At 44.2% G+C, this 19,298-nt stretch overlaps 1 protein-coding gene across 9 annotated transcripts in view; it reads right to left on the bottom strand.

Moving 5' to 3' along the window:
- PKNOX2 (PBX/knotted 1 homeobox 2) overlaps nt 1–19,298 on the bottom strand; it is an 827,020-nt gene that overhangs the window by 174,021 nt on the left and 633,701 nt on the right. The gene's annotated exons all lie outside the window — the stretch shown is intronic.

Genomic DNA, 19,298 nt, shown 5'->3' with positions numbered 1-19,298 from the left:
ATTCACATTTTAATTTTACCTATTTACTGCTTCACCTCTCTGCCTCACCCTTTGTCTTTCTAATTCTACCTATTTACATTTTCACTGACATCTGGCCACACTTTTAGCTTCTTTCATTTCTTGGAATCTCAGAACATCAGAGACACCCCATGCCTGATGACGGGTGACTGCATCTGAAAGCTTGCCAATTTTTTTCCCCAAATACTCAGTTGATCTAATAAAAGATATCACATCTACTCAAACAACCTTCCCTGCCTGTGTTCTTAGACCAACATGGCTACAACCAAAAACCTAACTAAACGTTCCCCTTGACAGTCTGAAGGTATGCACCCCGTGTCTGTCATCCCAGGTGGAGAGGACTACATGCTCCCATCATTGTTTACTGGTGGCTGAGGCCCAGGTGCAATGGTGGATGTGGGAGATGACATTGTCATCCTCTCCCTCAGTTGGGTCCAGGCTGGCTGGCAGTCCTTTCTCCCTTACAAATGTTTGCTTGCTTCTGTGCCACCCTCCTTATCTTTTGAGGTGTCATCTGCAAACCCACAATCTCCTTGCACAGATCCTCTCCAGTGACCACACTTCTTCCATATACTATTTTTGACTAATTTATGTACTCACAACTTCATTTATTTATTTCAGATTAGACATGGTCATTTATATTCATCTGAAAGCAAGGAGCCAGTATGTAAAGGTCCTAGAACTGGTGCTGAGAACTAGTGGGGAATAAAAACACATGACCTGATTTGTGGAGGAAGTATTTCAGGAGGGAATTAACTGTGTTTAACTTTAAAAACCCCCCTGCAATTTTTAAAGCATGGCATGTCATACTCTTATTTGTTGCATCCTTTTTTCCCCCCACTTTCCCACTGATTTTGCAATTTTAGATTGACAGACATTTAGATAATGTCTCACTGGAACAAATGCCACCTCTTGTAAATGTGGAAGAAAATACAACATGACATACAAAAACTAAAGCAGGAGAGAAAAAAGAAGCAAAGTGCTTCTAGGGAATTCATTATCTTCAGGAATCCACCCTCCTTCCATATATCCCTACAGTATTTATACTGGAATCAGAGGAGATGAGCGAAAGGACATAGGACAGAAACAGAAACATTCTCTGATTACAAAGGTGGAGGGAAACCACGTCTGCTCCCCTTACTTTGTGTTTTCATGAGGCCAAAGGCAAGATAATAAATCTATCACAAAAGAATGCAGATAACATTCATAGGCTGTAAAACTATTCTGCAAAGCAGAGGCTCTGTAAAGATTTTAGAGGGTCATATTGTATCATTCAGCAGCAAATGTATGTCACATTTCATATGTAGTGGGTGCCCTACAGAAGGGGTATAGATCCAGCATACAGGTTGAAATTGATTATCTGAAGACCAGGGTTCAAACCTTTGCTGGGTTGGTCTTTGGGTCAACGTAACAACATCCTGGGAAATATTTTTACTTATTAAAACACTGAGAAAATACACTGAAAATAAATTTGTGTAAAATGTTATAATTAGTCAACTACAGTGCAATGCACAACAAAATACAGATATATCACACTGCAATCATTTGTCATGCATTTCAATGACTAATTTTACACCAGTAGGTACAAAAGGTGAGGTGTTTGCATTTCTGCAGGACATCACACACAAGCCCTTTAATTACTTGGGATTTAGAAAAGGAATCAAGTAAAAAAAAATCTATAAAGATGTTAAAAGGAAAAGGAAAATCTAGGTAAATGTAGGTTCCTTACTGAATGGGTGTGTCTACACGAGATATTTACTGTGCAGTGGAGCAAATTACTGTGTAGTAAGCATCACCATCTACATGTGCAGATCCTTAGTGCCCAGTAATTTGATCTACTTGGCAGTTAATTTGCTACCTGAAAATGCAAGTAGCAAATTAACTGCCAAGTAATTACCGAGTAGTAAGACACATGCAGATTGCTGACTGGCAGCCCACGTGTAACATGGCAGGGCCCTGTTACTATGGGTACAAGGGAGTCTGAACAGAAGCACCTCCTCATGCCCACCCCAGACCTGGAAGAACTCACCAAAGGCTTGGGAGCCAGGTCTTGGGAGGCAGTGTCTCTCTCAGCAAAGGAGCTGACAGAGGTGGGGTGAATGAGGAAGACTTAGCCAGATGGGCCAGTAAGGGGAAGGATAAAAGACTTGGAAGCAGCCTCAAGGGGCTGTACCTGGCAGGGTGTAGGCTTGCCTGGAGCTTCTAGTTAAGCAGCTGCTGCTCCTGCCTTTCCATTTGTTTGTTTGCTTGCTTGATTGTGCAAGCCTGCAGGCCCCGCAAAGCCTCTGAAAGATAAAAGGTGGCCAGAAGGTGAAGCCTTGGAAGACAGCTAAGTGCTGGTTTATTTGTTTTAGGGATGTATTTGGTAGCTGTGTTGGTCTGAGACAAAAAAAAAAAAAAAGCAAAACTCTAGAACTCTTGGTTCAGCTATTATCCAAAGGTGGGCAATTATTTCAGGTGGAGGGCCACTTACTGAGTTTTGGAAAACCATTAAGGGCTGCATGACAGGCAGCCAGGGGCAGATGAATATTAATTTTCTAAACTTTTTAGGGACCCCATGGGCCAGATACAATGGTCTGGCAGGCCACGTCTGGCCCACGGGCTGCATTTTGCTCACCCCTGGATTATACCTATGAAATTGCAAAAAAAAAAACAAAAAACCCCAAAACCTCTTTTCTGCAAGCTTTTGGGCACATGCGTCCTTCCTTAGGCTCAGAGAAAATTTAAGACAGTAAAAAGTCCCCATAGGTAGAAAATAAACTTCATTTTTGCACAGAGGAAGCTGAAGCTGGAAGTCTGTTCCTCTGGGTTCATGAGAGTGTTTTTCTGAGTTGCCCTTTGATGTGCAGATAAAGCAGGATTCTCTTTGATGTGCAGATAAAGCAGGATTCCTTCCCTGGTTTATTTTCTATGTATAGGGACTTTTTACCATCTTTTCCCTATTATTTTTTTCCATAATCAAAAAAGAGTTGCATAAGTTTTTGAAATGGGGTCCCACTAAATTCAGAGAAGTAGGAAAGGTGTTTGTGAAATAGTCATCCTTCAAGTATTTCAAGTGCATGTTGGACAAAATATTTTTCTAGGATGCTTTTGGCAGAAGCCACACAGAGTTGGCCGGGCAGGCAGGGGGTGCCTTTCCATGGCAGCACGGTTGGCACAAAACTCCTGAGCAGCAGAGTGGGGAGTCCCAAGCCTGCAGTGGGCAATTCACATCCTCCCCCATCCCCAGGCTTCACTCACCTCTGCTCCACCATGCTGCGGGGGGGAAAGGGGGGGGAAGTCATCATCTTAGCCTCCCCCGTCCCCTGGCAAAAATAAGTTAGTGCAGTGGCAATGCACAGGGGGTGCACGGGGTGGACATGCACCCCCTGACAGGCCATACTCCCTGTTTATGCAACAGGCAGGGGAGGCAGGCAGGAGCACCAATGGTACCACTGCAAATGCCACAGCTGCTTCTGGGAGTGCTGCAGCCACTTCCCAGCGGGCGCAATCAGCCATGGGGGACACCCCTCCCATGGTCAGTGAGACTGGGTGTGCGGGACCCCTCCCTCCCGGTCACTGACTGATTGCTGGGAGGGCATGTACCCACCCTGACTAAGGTGGCACCAGTCACTCATGAGTCTGTGCCTATGGTGATTTATGTCTAGAGTGGTTGTCCATACATAGTTGCATACCTGCCTGTAATAGAACTGCAGACTGCCTCAAAAAACCCTTATGCAGCAGGGAAAGCTTTCATTAAGGCACACATAGTGAGGCAGTGATCTGTACCATGACTACTAGGAAAGAAAAATAAAAAAAGTTTTGTTTGTGATGTGGCACATTAAATATGTGTAGGGATACTGGTACTATTTAGTACTTCCCCACAGCCCTGTCCATACCACTACAACACAACCAGTACAACATTCTTTGTGTCATGCATTTCTTCATCTTCTGTACAATGTTTCTACATTTTCTTTTTTCATATTTACAGTGTATGAGAATTGACTAGTTTCCTTTTGAATGGTTTGGGAGCCCTCTCAGGTGTATCCCTGTTTCTATAGTAGAATCAATCAGAACCCTGCCAAAGAAACAGTGTACATTGGTAACTAGGCTTTGTATACTTTCACATAATTACTAACATATGGTTGTTTCACAAATCTATTGTCTTGTGTGAGAGATGGTATCTGTTTGGACATCAGCTCTGTTAATGCAGGTTCCTCAGATATGCATGTGAAAGCTGTAAATGGAGTTTTCAAACTTTTAAAACCTGGCAGGAGTAGTTCTGGCACTTGGCTGCCTATAAGACATAAGGTTTGGTTTCTTCGTTTGTTTGCTTTATTTTTGATTTTTGGCTCTTAAGGTGCATTTTGTTTTTAGAACTGGAAAGCTTTTTCTTCTTTTTTTTTCTTTATCTTTGGATACATATGGAGCTTGTCTTATTCCCTATCCCAATAAGCTTTGATGGCAATGAGCTGCCAAATGATACCCAATTTTTGTGTCTGGGTGACAAATCAGCACAGTAATTTGACACTTCTTTGCCATGAAACACAAGCAAAACAATTAATTCTTAATATTAGGCTTCCAAGTAAACAATCCACTAATACACCTTCAGGTTCAGGCGGACACAAACGATACAACTAACATAATTTTAAATGAACACACAGAGTATGCAGCAACATTTTAAAACACATTTTAAACAGATGTATAAACACGGCTCAAGTATAGGGGAGCTTTTCTGGGAAGAAGTATCTCTTTCATATGTTGGAATAAGGGAATGGTTTTTCGGAACAATGTGAAAAGGAGGAAGGATGTATATGAATCAAGAGTCTATAAATATTTTTCCTTTCAACAATTTCCCAGCATATTTTTCTTTTCTTCTTTCTACCTTCATGTGCATTTTAAAGGTTTTAGCTTCTAGCAATTGCAATAAGAAGCTATGGTAGCAATTTTGTTGTGGAAAGTTCTGGTACCCAAGAACCAATTGGAGCAATGGGGTTAGTGTCAGGGTTGCCAACTGTTTACCGAGTCCATAAAGAAGCCTACAAACTCTTATCTGAAAAGTCTGAAGAAAAAAATTGAGCTGTCTGCAAAAAGACTAAGAAACCATGAATTTGATTGAACATCTGTCATCAGAATGAGGCTGGATACAAGTGTTAATGAACAGACAGAGCAGAGCAGTGCCACTTTTTATCTGAGCAAGAGCACAGGTTGGTACCCTACAGGGAGGTCTCCACTAAGGCATTCTGGTCCATGGGAGCCTCTGTAGTCCCCTCTTCACCACCACCCAGCTAAGAGCTGCTGTTGCATCCTGTTGTTTGCCTGCTAGGTAGGCTTGCTTGGAGGTAGGCAGGCCCACATGGCCCTAGGCAGTCAGAGGCATTGCATGGGAGAGGGTAAGGGGAGTATAGACAGGATGGATCTGTGGTGGCTGATGGGATCTATGTTGGGATGGATAGAGTAGGGACAGAATGGTGCAGGGTGTGGTCAGGAGTATCAGGGTGTGGAGGTGAGTAGAAGATGCCTGGGATTGGAGAAACTTAGTGTAAAACTACTGCTGCAGTAAGACTGAGACTATTAATGGTTTAGGTTTCGCTTAATATTTAATAGTTATGATTTTATCTAAGATTATGTGTTTGTTTCCTTTTCTCCTGACAGAAACCCTTTTTTGGTTTAATATTGCTTGCAAGTGGGGACATTTTTTCACTTTGGAACACCCAATTAAAGTGTACTTTTCATTTCATAGACATTAGGGCTGGAAGGGACCTCGGGAAACTTTTTCAGGTTTCTGGGTGAGGACTCAAGCCAGATTTAGAAAATTGGTGTTAAACCCCCAAATTTGAACCCAGCTCATGTTATTACCATCCAGGGCTTAGAATCATAAAATCACAGAAAATGAGGATTAGAAGGAACCTCAGGATGTCATCTAGTTCAACCCCCTGCTCAGATTGGGGCCATCTCCAGCTAGATCATTCCAGCCAGGGCTTTGTCTAGCCAGGTCTTCAAAACCTCCAAGGATGGAGAGAGAGTCCACAACCTTTCTGGATAACCTCAGTATTTTACTACTCCCCTAATGAGAAATAATCACCTCCCCTTATCTGCTGGTAACACTCCTACTAATGCAACCCAGTATACCATTAGCCTTCTTTGCAACAAGGGCACACTGTTGGCTTGGTAAAAGTGTTACGTTTACCTTATGTAAAACATATTTCAGTAAAAACATATCAATATCATTTGGTTGTCAGTAAAAATTTTGTAGATTGTCAGTACAAAAACATTTTCTTGGGGTAGCAACCCTGAATAATCAAAGTAATTATTAGCATATTTACAGTAAGATTGCAGAGTCATATATAAGTTGTACCTAACTTTGGGTAATAAGAGGTGTCAGTCAATCAGAGTACAGGGACTCTCATACTGAGCAGTTATTGCAAACTAATTGTGCAGTGATTATTTAAATCCAACACCTAGAACCAATGAAAATGAAGGGAGTGCATAACAAGGGGGAGGAGATACTGTACTATAATGAATCAGGAGACTTGCACTCTGGCTGAGAAAATTCTAGTCCTTCAGCAGTCCCTCCCAGTCAAGGAATATTGTCTTTCATGACTGTCTTATCTGTGTGTCCAAAGATGGTTGAGGAGGCCTCACCAGGATCGACAGGCTCTACTGCAGTTCAGACGTGTTTCCGTGTGGCGTGGGTGGCTCTGGATTCTGATTTGGTCTGTGAGGTGCTGTTTCTGCTCCCCCTGCTTTTCCATTTGCTACTGTTATTGTGAGGTTTCAAAGTACTGAGATCCCCGCAGGAGACTTCCTTCATTTGGGGTGGTCCTGGGCAATAGTCTCCCATGAGTTGACATCAATGTTATATTTTTTTAGGTTCGCCTTGAGAACACCCCTGAATCACTTTCTCTTCCCTCCTTTTGAATATACGCTGAGCTGGGAAAATAAAACTTGCTTTAGGAGTCTGGCTTCAGAAATCCAGATGATACAGTTGGCCCAACAAAGTTAATGCTGGATGATCAATGCCTCAATACTTGTGGTGTTTTCTTGCAAGAGGACACTAACATTGGTGTGCCTGTTGTGATTCAGAGGATCACTTGCAGGCAGCATTAATGATAATTCTCCAACAACTTTAGCTGTCTCCAGTATGTTGTCCATGTTTCAACTCCCCACAGCAAAGTGGGGATCACGACTGCTTGTTAAATCAGGAACTTGGTTTCAGATCTGATGTCACAATCTTTGAACACCCATTTCTTCAGGCATCCAAAGGCTGCACTTGCTTGCTTGAGGTAATGTTGGATTTCTTTGTTGATGTCATCCTTCTGGGAGAGATGGTTCCAGGGTACAGGAGATGCTCTATGTTGTCCAGAGTCTCACCAGGGATCTGGATTACCACAGCTCGACACTGTTCATCGATTCATAGACACTAGGGCTGGAAGGGACCCCGGAGGATCATCAAAACCAGCCCCCTGCCTCAGGGGCAGAAAGTCAGCAGGGATCATAGGATCCCAGCAAGATAAACATCCAAATGTCTCTTGAAGGTGTTCAAAGTAGGTGCTTGAACCACCTCTGGCAGCAGTCTATTCCAAAACTTGGGTGCTTGGACAGTAAAGAAATTCTCCCTTATGTCCAGCCTGAAATGGTCATGGAGGAGTTTGTGACCATTCGATCTTGTCATCCCTTGGGGTGATCTGGTGAACAAATGCTCCCCCAGATCCTGGTGAGCACCCCTGATAAACTTGTAGGTGGCCACGAGATCACCCCCTGAGCCTGCGCTTTTTCAGGCTGAAGAGTCCCATAGCTCTCAGCCTCTCATCATAAGGTCTGTTTTACTGACCTCTGATCATGCATGTGGCTCCCCTCTGCATTCTCTCAAGCTTCTCTGCATCATTTTTGAATTGTGGAGCCCAAAACTGGACGCAGTACTCCAGCTGCGGCCTCACCAAGGCTGAGTACAAGGGGAGAATGAAGTCCCGGGATGTACTAGAGAAGCATCTGTGGATAAAAGCCAGCGTTTTGCTCGCTTTACTAGCCACAGCATCATATTGAAGGCTTATGTTCATTTTGTGGTCAATCATGACTGCCAAGTCCCTTTTGTCTGTAGTGCTAGTCAGTGTAGCACTGCCGAGCCTACAAGGATGCTGCAGGTTTTTCCTCCCAAGGTGGAGAACCTTGCATTTTTCGGTGTTAAACACCATCAGGTTCTCATCCACCCATTTTCTGAGCCTGTCAGGATTTGCCTGGATCACCCTTCTGTCCTCAGGTTTGGATGCTTTACCCCAGAGTTTGGTTTTGTCAGCGAACTTGGCCAGTCCACTTCTGACACCAATGTCTACATCATTAATGAAGATGTTAAACAGTATAGGGCCTAGGACAGAGCCTTGTGGGACCCCACTGGTCACAGCACACCACGACGATTGATTTCCATCAACCCTCTGGGTAACATATATTGAGAAAAGTGTTGAAGCAATGACACAGCCTTGCTTGACTTCTGTTTTAACCTCAAAGGGATCTGTGATAGATGCATTACTGAGAATCACAGCTTGCATATCCTCATGGAGAAGACAGTGAATGGTGACAAATTTCAGTGGGCATCCATACTTCAGAAGGATTCACCACAACATTTCTTGGCCGACAAAATTGATAGCTTTTGTGAGGTCAAAGGAGGTCATGTAGAGGCTTATGTTGTTCCCAACTTTTCTTTTGCAGCTGTGAAGATCCTGTCAGTTGTGCCTCTTGATGTCCTAAACCCATGTTGAGATTCTTTCCGATTGCAGTTTTACTGACTCACTTTTGGGATTAGATCACTCAGGGTGTTGCAGAACTTTGACATGCTGTGAGATCCTTTTAAGGATCAGCATCTACTGCCTGAGAAGAGAAAAGGGTTCTCCTACCCCCATCTGGAGCCCCATATCTTCTGCAGAATTCTGCACACAAACACTGCTCACAGATTCTGACTCAGCAAATTCTGACTTCTCCTTTTCCCTGTCCCTGTCCCACCCATCCCGTAGCAGCCCCTGTGCCATTTGTCCTCATGCTTTGAGCCATGGGATGGCAAAGCGGCAGCCATGCTTTTCAAGTAGTCTCCTTTCCCCTCCTCCCCACCCCCCTAATGCATGCTCACAGGACCACAGGAAGGGCCATGGGGCAGGGGGCTGCAGTTGCTGATGTGGAAGACCCTAAATGAGCTTCCTCAGCAGTGGAGGCTGTGCTTATCCCTCAAGAATAGACCAGGGGTGGGGAGGTTGCAGATGGTGGAAAGAATGGGGCACAGTGAGGTGTGGTTCTGCCCCTGCCACCCTTGCCTGGTACCAGATAGATTTGAGCTCAGTGCTGTCAAGTGAGATGCCACTAACATCCAAACTGTTATGGAAGGCTGATTTGAGGCTGAAAAGGTTGAGAAATTGATCTAAGCTCTCTGGTGTTCCTGCTCCTTATGCTGTAGAGATCATAACGTCTGCTTTCCAGACTGGCAGTCCTGGCACAACTGCCTAGGCTGTCTTCTAATTTAGCACTGGTATAGCTAAAGGATAATTGCAAAATGCAAAGTAGTTCTTCCTGCTGTTTGAACGAAGAAACCATGTATTCACCTTAGATTATTCATACAGCAGTGAATGAAAGGGTCTTTTCTTAGGGGGCAGAAAAAGCAGACTGCAAAAACAGAGCTGCACCAGCTACTATTAATGACTCAATCTCTGCAATGCAATCTTTAAAGTTCTAGAATTTTCTCAGAACAACTCAGTAAAACCTATTCCTGAACCCTTACTCAATAGCAGAACCCATTAGTGATTCTCTGGTAGTTAAATGCTGCAGGATTAAGCTTATATCTATATTTATTTATAGTGGAATGCATGTTAAAAATCCTTCAGATATCATAAGGCCTGTCTTTCTGGTCTAGCACACTGACCGACCCATTATCTCACCCCTCCACAAGAGGAATATAAAACGTTGAACATTTAAATCTTCAATTATTGATACATTTACTCTTCTCCGATAAGTGTAAAATTCTTTTATTTTCCTGTATCGTTTTTTCTTGTACGATTCCCCTTGTAGAGGATGACATTACTGTGGAAAAGCCATAATGAAAGGTTAGAGTAAAACAATTCATAATCATTCTAATCTCTTGTGGCTGGGATGCTGTAGCTCTGGCCAGCTGCCAAGAAAGCTCTGTTATATGCTTCTGAGTCTCAGTTCTGTTGTGAACATTTCCTTTGTTGCTGATGACTTCATTTAACATCAGATTTCTTCATTGCAGAACAGCTCCAAGCATTCTGTGAAGTGGTCTATGCAAAACTCACTGTATACTTCGTAAACAATAATCAGGATCTTGAATCAAATCTGCAATTTGATCAGAAGCTGGCAGTGGTGACACATAGGGGGTGCACAGGGGTGTACGTGCACCTCCTGACGGGCCACACTCTCCGCTTAGGTGACAGGCGGGGAGGGCAGGTTGGGACCACCAGTGCCCCCCCCCGAGCGCCGGCTGGGGAGTGGGAGCACCAGTTGAAGTGCCATGGCCACTTCTGGAAGTGCCACAGCCACCTCCTGGTTGGCATGATAGGTCCCCCCAGTTACTGACTGGTCCTGGGGGGGCATGTGCCCGCCCTGACTAAGATGGCACCAGTCATCCATGGTAGCTGGAACAGCATCTGCAGCTGAAGTCTTCTCAGTGACTCTTGCGGGTTAATAGACAGTCTAATATGTTGAACCTGCCCCCCTTCCATTATAGTAGTTTGAGATTTTTCATATTTGGAGACATCAATCATCAGGGAACATGGTATCCTGGTCAAAGATGGAAAAAGCCTGGCAAGCATCTGAAGCTAGCTGGATAGTAAACTACAGCGTCAATGAGGAATCCAGAAGCCCCTAAGCTATAGGGGGTGTGCAAAGCACGCTCTAGTCACTTTGGATTTGGATTCAGCCTGAATCGGGGACAGTGATTAGATTAATTGATTTGGATTACTGTCCCTGATTTGATTTGGCCAAATCTGAATCTGAAGATTCAGAGAATCAGTGATTCAGACACAGACACAGCTTTAAAAGTTTTTTTTTTCTACATACTTTGAGGTCGCACGTGCAGCTTGTAAATGCTGTGATGCTGGGGTGGATAGAGCTCAGGCCTGGCTCTCCCCTGCCTCCCACTAATGGGTTGCTTTGAAACTGGAAACATTTTAAAACTTTCAAAACACTTTGAGTGCCCTCATTTAATTTCAAAACCATTTCAATGCTTTTTGTTTCATTTAAATTTCAATGTTTCAAGCTGGAAACGTGTCGAAACAGCTTCAAAACAAAACACTCAGAGAAGTTTTGCACAGCCCTAATATGTTGCCACACAGATATAACTGCACACGGCACTCAAAAGTACAGACTCAGATCTCCTTTAGTTCTTCAAAGCCATCTATTATTGGAATGGTCTAATATCAGGCCATATTAGAAATCCTATTGACAGACTTTGCTTTTAGGAATTCACATAGCCTAGAACTGTATAAAATTGGCTGGAAGTTCATTCCAAAGGCAGAGACTTGAGTTGGAAGATGATTGGAAGTTATCCTGGTTGACAAACTAGATTATAAACTGCAATAATTTGGTAATTATAATAGTAGGAAAAAAGATGATCTTACCTTGTTGTGTTGGATGGAGGACTATACAACTACACTCTATCTCCTCAAATTGTTCTCACCTTTTATGCTATTAATGCATTGGTGAATGAACTCAATGGCTCAGGCAGCTTCTCTCAGTCCTATTTTCCAACATCACGGGTGCATCTACATGTTGCCATATAGTGAAGTTGCTACAGCACCGTGCTTCCTATTGGACGTACTAAAGCATGGTGCAGTATGGGCAATTACTGCTAGGCCTGTGCGAAGAGGCTAGTATTCACTTCAGATTTTGATTTGGCTGATTCAGGGGACAGTGATTTGATTTGGTGATTCAAATTACTGTCCCGAATTGATTTGCCCAAATCTGATTCAGAGATTCAGCATCAGCTGAATCTCTGAATCACACAGGCCCACCCCTGCCCGCTTTCCTAGCCCCAGCAATGGCTGCCCCACCTGCCCCAGCTCCCACCACTGGGGAAAAGGCCTGACTCACTGGGTGCTGCCACGTGTGGGGGGGGGGCAATTCCCCACTGTCCCACGCTGTATAGGGGGCTTTCAACGAGCCCCTCCCCCCACAACAGCCCCCTGCTGACCCAGCCTCCCCATGGCTTCTCTACCTGCCCAGCTCTGGCCCATTAAAAAAACACAACACCATCTCACCGGTTCTTGACCTGTGGGTGGGCACTCCCCATTGCCCCCCACTGCCCCACACCATGTCATGGGCTCTGCACAAGCTCCCCAAAGCCCCAAGGCTGCTGCAAAAGCTGGTGATTGTGGTGGGGGAGGGGGGTTGTGTTTCTTTTTTTTCCCTTAAATGCCTGGGAGCTGGTGACAGGTGGGGAGCCATGGGGGGCTGGGGGCAGCAGGCACTCGGGGGTGGGGGAGGGGGCTCAGAGAGCAGGCAAGGGCTAGGACTTGATAGGCCTCCCCTCTACTTACCTGCACGGAGTCCAGCTCCCTGCTGCAGCAGGCAGGGACTGCCTGAATCATTGAACCTCTTCGAATCTCTTCCGAATTGATTCAGAGAGCTTTGAATCAATTCAGACCTTTTTATTGGTCCCCTGATTTGATTCAGATGTGGAGATTTGGCCACCAAATCGGGCCAAATCTCCTCCAGATCGAATCAGCACCTGCAGCTTGGGAGCGCACTGCTCTGGTGATGTAGCTAGCGATCACATGTAGACTCTCATGATTGCTACATTGCTGTAGCACACCATACGTCACTGTATCATGTCACTACATTGCCATAGGGCCCAACGTGAAAGACTTTTTCCTTTGTGCTATTTACTTATAGATTGTCTGAATAGCTCATGATCTTTAGCAATGATGAGAGGTAGGAGATTTGGATGTAGGTCTTGTTAGAAGGCAATCTGCTTTCATTCCAGAAAAGCACAAGCTGCAGGCACTGAGCTGACTGGCTGCGAAGCTGGCTGACCTGAGTATGGCTGACTGGGCTGCAACAAGGCTGACTGGGCTGCAAAGCTGGCTGGGCTGGCTTGGCCCAGGCCATTCATTTGGACTATGGTTGCTTAACACAGCACACCCTGAAGCAGGAATCAACCTTGTTCCTAGCTTTTCTGCAGCCTTGCTCCAAGCATTTGTCCCTCATACCTTATGTCTGCTTTACCCCCTACCTTGGACCTCAGGACCTTGCTCATGCATCCCCATCCTGTGTTCTTGACTTATCTGCTCCTGCCCTCTTGCTTGGCCTTGACTATGGTCTTGGCTATCCCTAGACTAGGAATATAACTCAGACTCCTTGGTTCTGACCCGTCTGTGCGGCCTTAGTCCCCCATCTGGTTTCCCCACAGACCCAAATACTGGTTTAACCCCATACTCCTCAAGAATGCTTATCCTCCAGTCTTAATAGCTTGAGCAGCCCAAAAGGATCCTTCCTCACCATTCTCAGGGGAAGTACTCAACTACCCATTATGGATTCCTCCCTCGCCCCTCTCCCCACTGAAGCTTTGATGGCCAGCCTGCAGAACCTGCAGGCTAACACAGGGGCTCTCCAGCACAGAATACAGTTCTGCTGTTCCAGTTGAGATTCTGAAAGAGGAAAATGTGGTCCTGTGGGTCGAGAAGGCACAAACTTCTGCTACAGTTGTCCATTTCATATCTGTTCCTCTGAACCCAAAGTACCTCTGCCAGCTTGATTTGATGTGAACTCCAAGGAATGTAAGGGTTTTCCTGAACCAATACCACTTTCAGTTCTCCTTATGCCCTCATATTTATCCCACAGACAGGGTTAAGATGGCCTAGTAACCATCTTATTGATGGGCAGCATCCTTGCTGGGGCTTCTACACTTGTGGAATGTGCCAGCCTTGTGCTGGGCAACATGAAGAAATTTATTGAGGACTGACTACTCTGTATGGTGACCCCCTTCAGGAGTGGGCAGCAGAAATAGGCATGGGGCAGAGTTATGACTCCATGTCACACTATTCAATGGAATTCTGCTTTCTGACTGAGGATGTTCAACAAAAAGAGGCCACCCAACTCTCCTATTGCAGCTGGGGAATGAATGATGAGTTAACAGATGAGCTGACCAAGTTTGATATCCCTACTAATCTCCATTTATGTATTAATCTGATGGTCCTTCAAGGCCAGCCCTCTATACATGAGCAGTAGAGTTCCTGTACAATAAACCACAGCCGCTGATCCCAAGCACCAGTAAGTCCAGAACTAGAGTGGCCATCACAGAGGACATTCTGTTTTCTGCTACTCCGTCCTCTATTGATACAGAACCCAGTGCTTTTATGTCCTCTATTTTTCTCATCAAGGCAATGTCCTTTATGATGGCCACCCTACCCACAGCTAAAGTCCCCACTGCCCAATATTGGGATTTCTGGCATGTCTAAGAAAAAAAAGAAAAAACCAGGCTGGTATCTTGCCCATGCCTATGACTACCTCCTTGACTTGCAGCCAGGTGCTGTGGTACAATTTGTGAGCATATATTCATTATTCAAACCTGAAATCTTGGTTCTAAGAAACGATCTTCATGGAAACCTGGACAAAGGTTTCATTCAGCTTGGTAACTCCCCCACAGAATCCCCTATATTTTTCATTGCCAAGAAGTATGGTTTCTCTCCCACAAATTCCAATATTATTGAGCCCTCAATAGGATAATCAGCTATAATTGGTATCCCCTTCTGTTAATCATTGAACTATTTGAACGTAACTATTTTTACATTCCATGTGTATTTTTTTAAGCTAGCCTTATGGAGGCCTTACCATTTAGTTAAAATCAAGGATACATGGAAAATTGTCTTCCAGATACATTACAGGAATTTTGAGTATGGTGTAATGGCCTTTGGTATCTGCAATGCCCATTCTATTTTTTAACATTTTTAAATGATACCTTTTGAGATGGTTAGTATCAATTTGTCATTATCCACTTGGATGATAGTTTGATTTTTTGAATGCACAGGAACCACATAATCAATATGTGCATTTTTGTTTCAGAGGCTGAGTCACATATCTCTATATCAAAATAAAAAAAAAAAATGGGATTTTGATAAAACCATCATTGAGTTTGTGGGCTACATTATCTCCCAGAGGGGCTGATGATTACAGAAGGTGGCTGCAGTGATTGACTGCACCTCCCGCTCCCCCCCGCCCACACACATGAAGTCCAAGGGGTGCAGGGATTTATGTATGGAGTTTTCAAATTTTTATAAATATTTTATTAAGAGCCTCTTCCAGCTAATCACCTCCATCACCTCTCTGCCTTATAAGGGGGTACATGGACCCAGGAGGCCCAGGGAGCCTTTCAATGCTTGAAACAAAAATTTGCCTTTGCTCCTGTCTTGATTCATCCTGATCCAATGAAACTGTTTGTTATGGAGGCAAACACCTTCAGTTTTGTTGTAGGAGTAATCCTGTCACAGACTGCAGTGCTTTGGGGCTTAATACCACTTTGTGCTTTCTATTCCAGGGGCGTTTGTACACAACACATAATTTAATCCTGTTAATTTAGTGCACCTTAAACATTTTAACCTGGGTTATTTTGGGGCGTCGCATTTGTGTTTGAGTGACACACACTTTTGAGCAACTTAAGTCCCTGCAACTTAAGTCCCTGTACAATTCCCTGTAAATTCCAGCAGGGAGAGCCAAATACCACCTGCTCCACCTGCTCCCACCAAGCAGTCCCTGCATGACAGGACTACAGTTCCCAGCATCCCCCAACTGCCTGGGCTTGGTACAGTTTCCATGGGGAGCTACCAACTTGGTTGATCCTCCTGACCAACTTGGGGATCACTACTGGGCAGGAGGGGAGGAGGGAGAAAACCCTCAGCTTCTCCAGACACAGTTTGGCCTGAGGAGGTGCAAACCTTTAACAAAAAGGCAGGGACAGTTCTTTAAGTAGATACATAAAATAAATGAAAATAAAGGATATTTTCTTTGTGATTTCCCAGCTGGTCTTATAAAAGGTATAATTTTGAAACCAAGAGTTCTAGATTATTGTATTTCTTTTTGAGTAGATGTGATATCTTTTATTAGACCAACTGAGCCAGAAAAAAAGTTTTTGGCAAGCTTCTGGGCACAGTTACCCTTCTTAGGGCATATAGGGAGTCTCTTCTTTCTGAAACTCCAAGAGATGAAAGCTAAAAGTATGGCAGGATGTCAATGAAATTGTAAATAAGTAGAATTTGAAAGACAAAATTTGAAGCAGAGAGGTAAAAGTAGAGGGGGGAGGAGAAGACGGGAAAAGAGAAAAAAAGCTGAAAGGAGACATTACAGTGATCGAATACAGGGTAGAAAAGAGGCTGTCAATGAAAAAGAAAGTAGTTGGAAATCAGGAAAACAGGACTGAGAGACGTTTTCCCAGCATATTGTTCCTTAGCTATCTTTTCTTTTGAATTGTTTTGTAATGACAGTGGGTGGGTAATGTTAAGCCAAAGCTAAATGGAAATGATTCAAAGAAGTTTTAAATATATAGGTGGGCAACCGAATAATGCTGTGTGTTAATAACTGAATAATGCTGTGTGTTAGGATTAACAAGTACCTGGTTTATGTCACAACCGGTTCATGATAAGAGGCTATAAGAAAACCCCAACCAAACATGCTAACATCAGGGCGTTCTCTCTGTTTAGTTTAGTTTAGTTGCATGCAGTGTTTTTGTTTTGTTATGTTTTTCAATTATGTATGAGGGAGATGAGGAGAACAAATATATTATTGTCAATGTTTGGCATAAAAGCTATAATCTGAAGTCTGCCCTATGTAACATGGAGGATTCGGTCAGAATAACACGTTTTGGACACAGGCAATCGATAAGGCTGTGGGGAAAATGTCCAGGTAAAATTACTTTGAACCTAACACCCAACAACACAGATCTATATCTATATCTATCTAAATTCAAAGCTTTCCTACTGGGGCAAAAATCCCTTGCATCTCCCAATGGTTTAAAAATGCAAGCTTCCCTTCACCCTGACTGTATGGCTTTGCTTTTAGTGAAACATTTTTACATTTGAAAGAGGACATTTAGCACGTGATAGCACCTCCACAGGCCCCAGAGCTGTGTGTCTTTGGAGATGCTAAGGGGTTTTCTCCCTCTCCCTCCCTCCCACCCAGAAACAGGCATTTCCGCTCCTCCAAAAAAAAAAAAAAAAAGGTTTTATTGCACCTGAGTAAGAAGCGCACACACACAAGTGTTAAAAAACTTCCCTTTTTGGAAGAAACTCTGGCTTGATGGAGAAAGGACACTATGCACCTGGAATCTCTGAGAAAAGACAGTGAATCCTGGGCCGGCCAAGGGTCCCCCATAGAAACTGTACCAAGCCTGGACAGCTGGGGGATGCTGGGAACTGTAGTCCTGTCACACAGGGGAGGACTTTTCTTTGCCCATTCTGTTGCCCCTCAATACCAAGCCACAGATCCCCGGCCCTGCCGCTACCCCTCACTCCTGACCTACAGCCTCTAGCTCCCCCACACCCACCCCTGCCGGATGGTGGCTTCATCTCATGCAGGTGATGGCATGTGTCTGGCCCCAGCGCAGCCTGGAGGGAAGAGGAGGAGAGGTTTGTAGCACTCCCCACCCTGGGATGGGGCTGCCGGTCTCACCAATTCAAAGTGCCATCTGGTGGGCAAAGGGGCAAAATACAAAAAAAAAGCCACAACTCCATCTGGTGGACAAAGGTCTCATTACATGTCTATGTATTTCCATGACACACATCCATGGATTCGAGTGAAGTAAGCGAACTCGACACAAAATAAAACACATACGAGCACTGTTAGTTTAACATGCTGAAAAGACTCTTAGAACAGTGGGAAATCCCAGTCGTGCAAACCCAAACACAATTACGTCAGCATAAATGGGAAATCTTGTGTCGTCTACAAATGCCCCAGGACACTAATGCTGCCGCAAAGGAATTACACAATCCGGAACAAGGCTGCCTTTGAAGAATATCACCATCACCTCTAGGGGGCATGTTTCCTCTCAGAAGTCCTCATAGAGATGGAGACTGAGATGGAGATATAGTGGTGTTTCATTTTAATCATGGAAAAAATGTGGATTTTGGGTTACTTTTTTAAATTAAAAAATAGGGGACTTTTTTTTTTTTTTTAAATCAGAGAAAACCAGGATCCCTGGTCATAAGAACCTAGGGCATTTTTACACATGCTTTGGGGAGGGCGTGCTTTAATTAGAAGAATGGGGACACTGATACACGAGACACAGAAGCTGTCAGCAGACTTGATTAATTGAGTCTGCTCCAACACACTGTAATTACAGCTTACCAGAGCAGCCTCCCAGCACATATATCAGCACTCTAGACCACCTACATTTCTAAGTGATGCATAAGCCAAAACCAAACTCCCACCATGAAAATGTGACAAACTATAGTTTCTACCCTCATGCCCACCTAGACCTCCCACCCCTATCTTCAATTCCAGCAGACATGGACTTGGTCACATATATCAAGTTCAGGGAGAACTAAAGAAGCATTTACGAAGCAGACTGACCGGGGCTGCCAATTCATCCCTGGGGACAAGTCTGACTTTTGGCATACAATCTGTGATCAGCAGGCCAGCTATCAAGCTGAACCAGCAGTTGCTTGGACCAGTCCAGATTATCAAATATTCAAATTCGGTGGGTTTTAAACTCAGATTTCGAGATACCATGATGATCTACCCCATATTTCTGGTATTCCTGGTAAAACTTTAGGTAGAAAATCCTTTCCAAGGGAGAAAAAACAGTGCTCCCACCATTCATCACAGTCCAGAAGCACAATGACTAATCTGATTTGGCAAGTCCTGGAGTCTAGCCAGAGGGGGAAACTATTTTATTTGATAGATTGGGAGGGATATAGCCCAGTGGATATGTCTTGGAAACCTGGGAAAATTGTTGACATCCTTATTTAATCTGATACTTCCATCTGGCACATCCAGAAATGCTGTAGAGCCAGCTGGACTGAATATACAAGCCCAGGTCCTTCATTTGGGCTATGGCTGCTCAACACCTGACACCCTACAGCAGCTCCTAGCTTGTTCCCTTCCCTTGACCCTCATGCCTTGCTCCTACTTCACCCCTGTCTTGGACCCCACAACCTTTCTTCTGCTTCTCTACTGTGTATTCTGGACTCCCTGACTCCTGACCTCTGGCCTGGTCTCAACTACAAACTTAGATATTCCTACAGACTGCCTGCTAAGACATGGACTATTGATGGAGACAGTTAAAAGGCTACAGTGGAATTTCTCTTCCTGCC

The sequence above is a fragment of the Crocodylus siamensis genome, chromosome 14 (assembly GCF_052110815.1).
Source record: "Crocodylus siamensis isolate JL-2025a chromosome 14, ASM5211081v1, whole genome shotgun sequence".
NCBI lineage: Eukaryota > Metazoa > Chordata > Crocodylia > Crocodylidae > Crocodylus > Crocodylus siamensis.
Note: the sequence above shows the minus strand (reverse complement) of the source record. Positions and strands in the feature narration are given on the sequence as shown.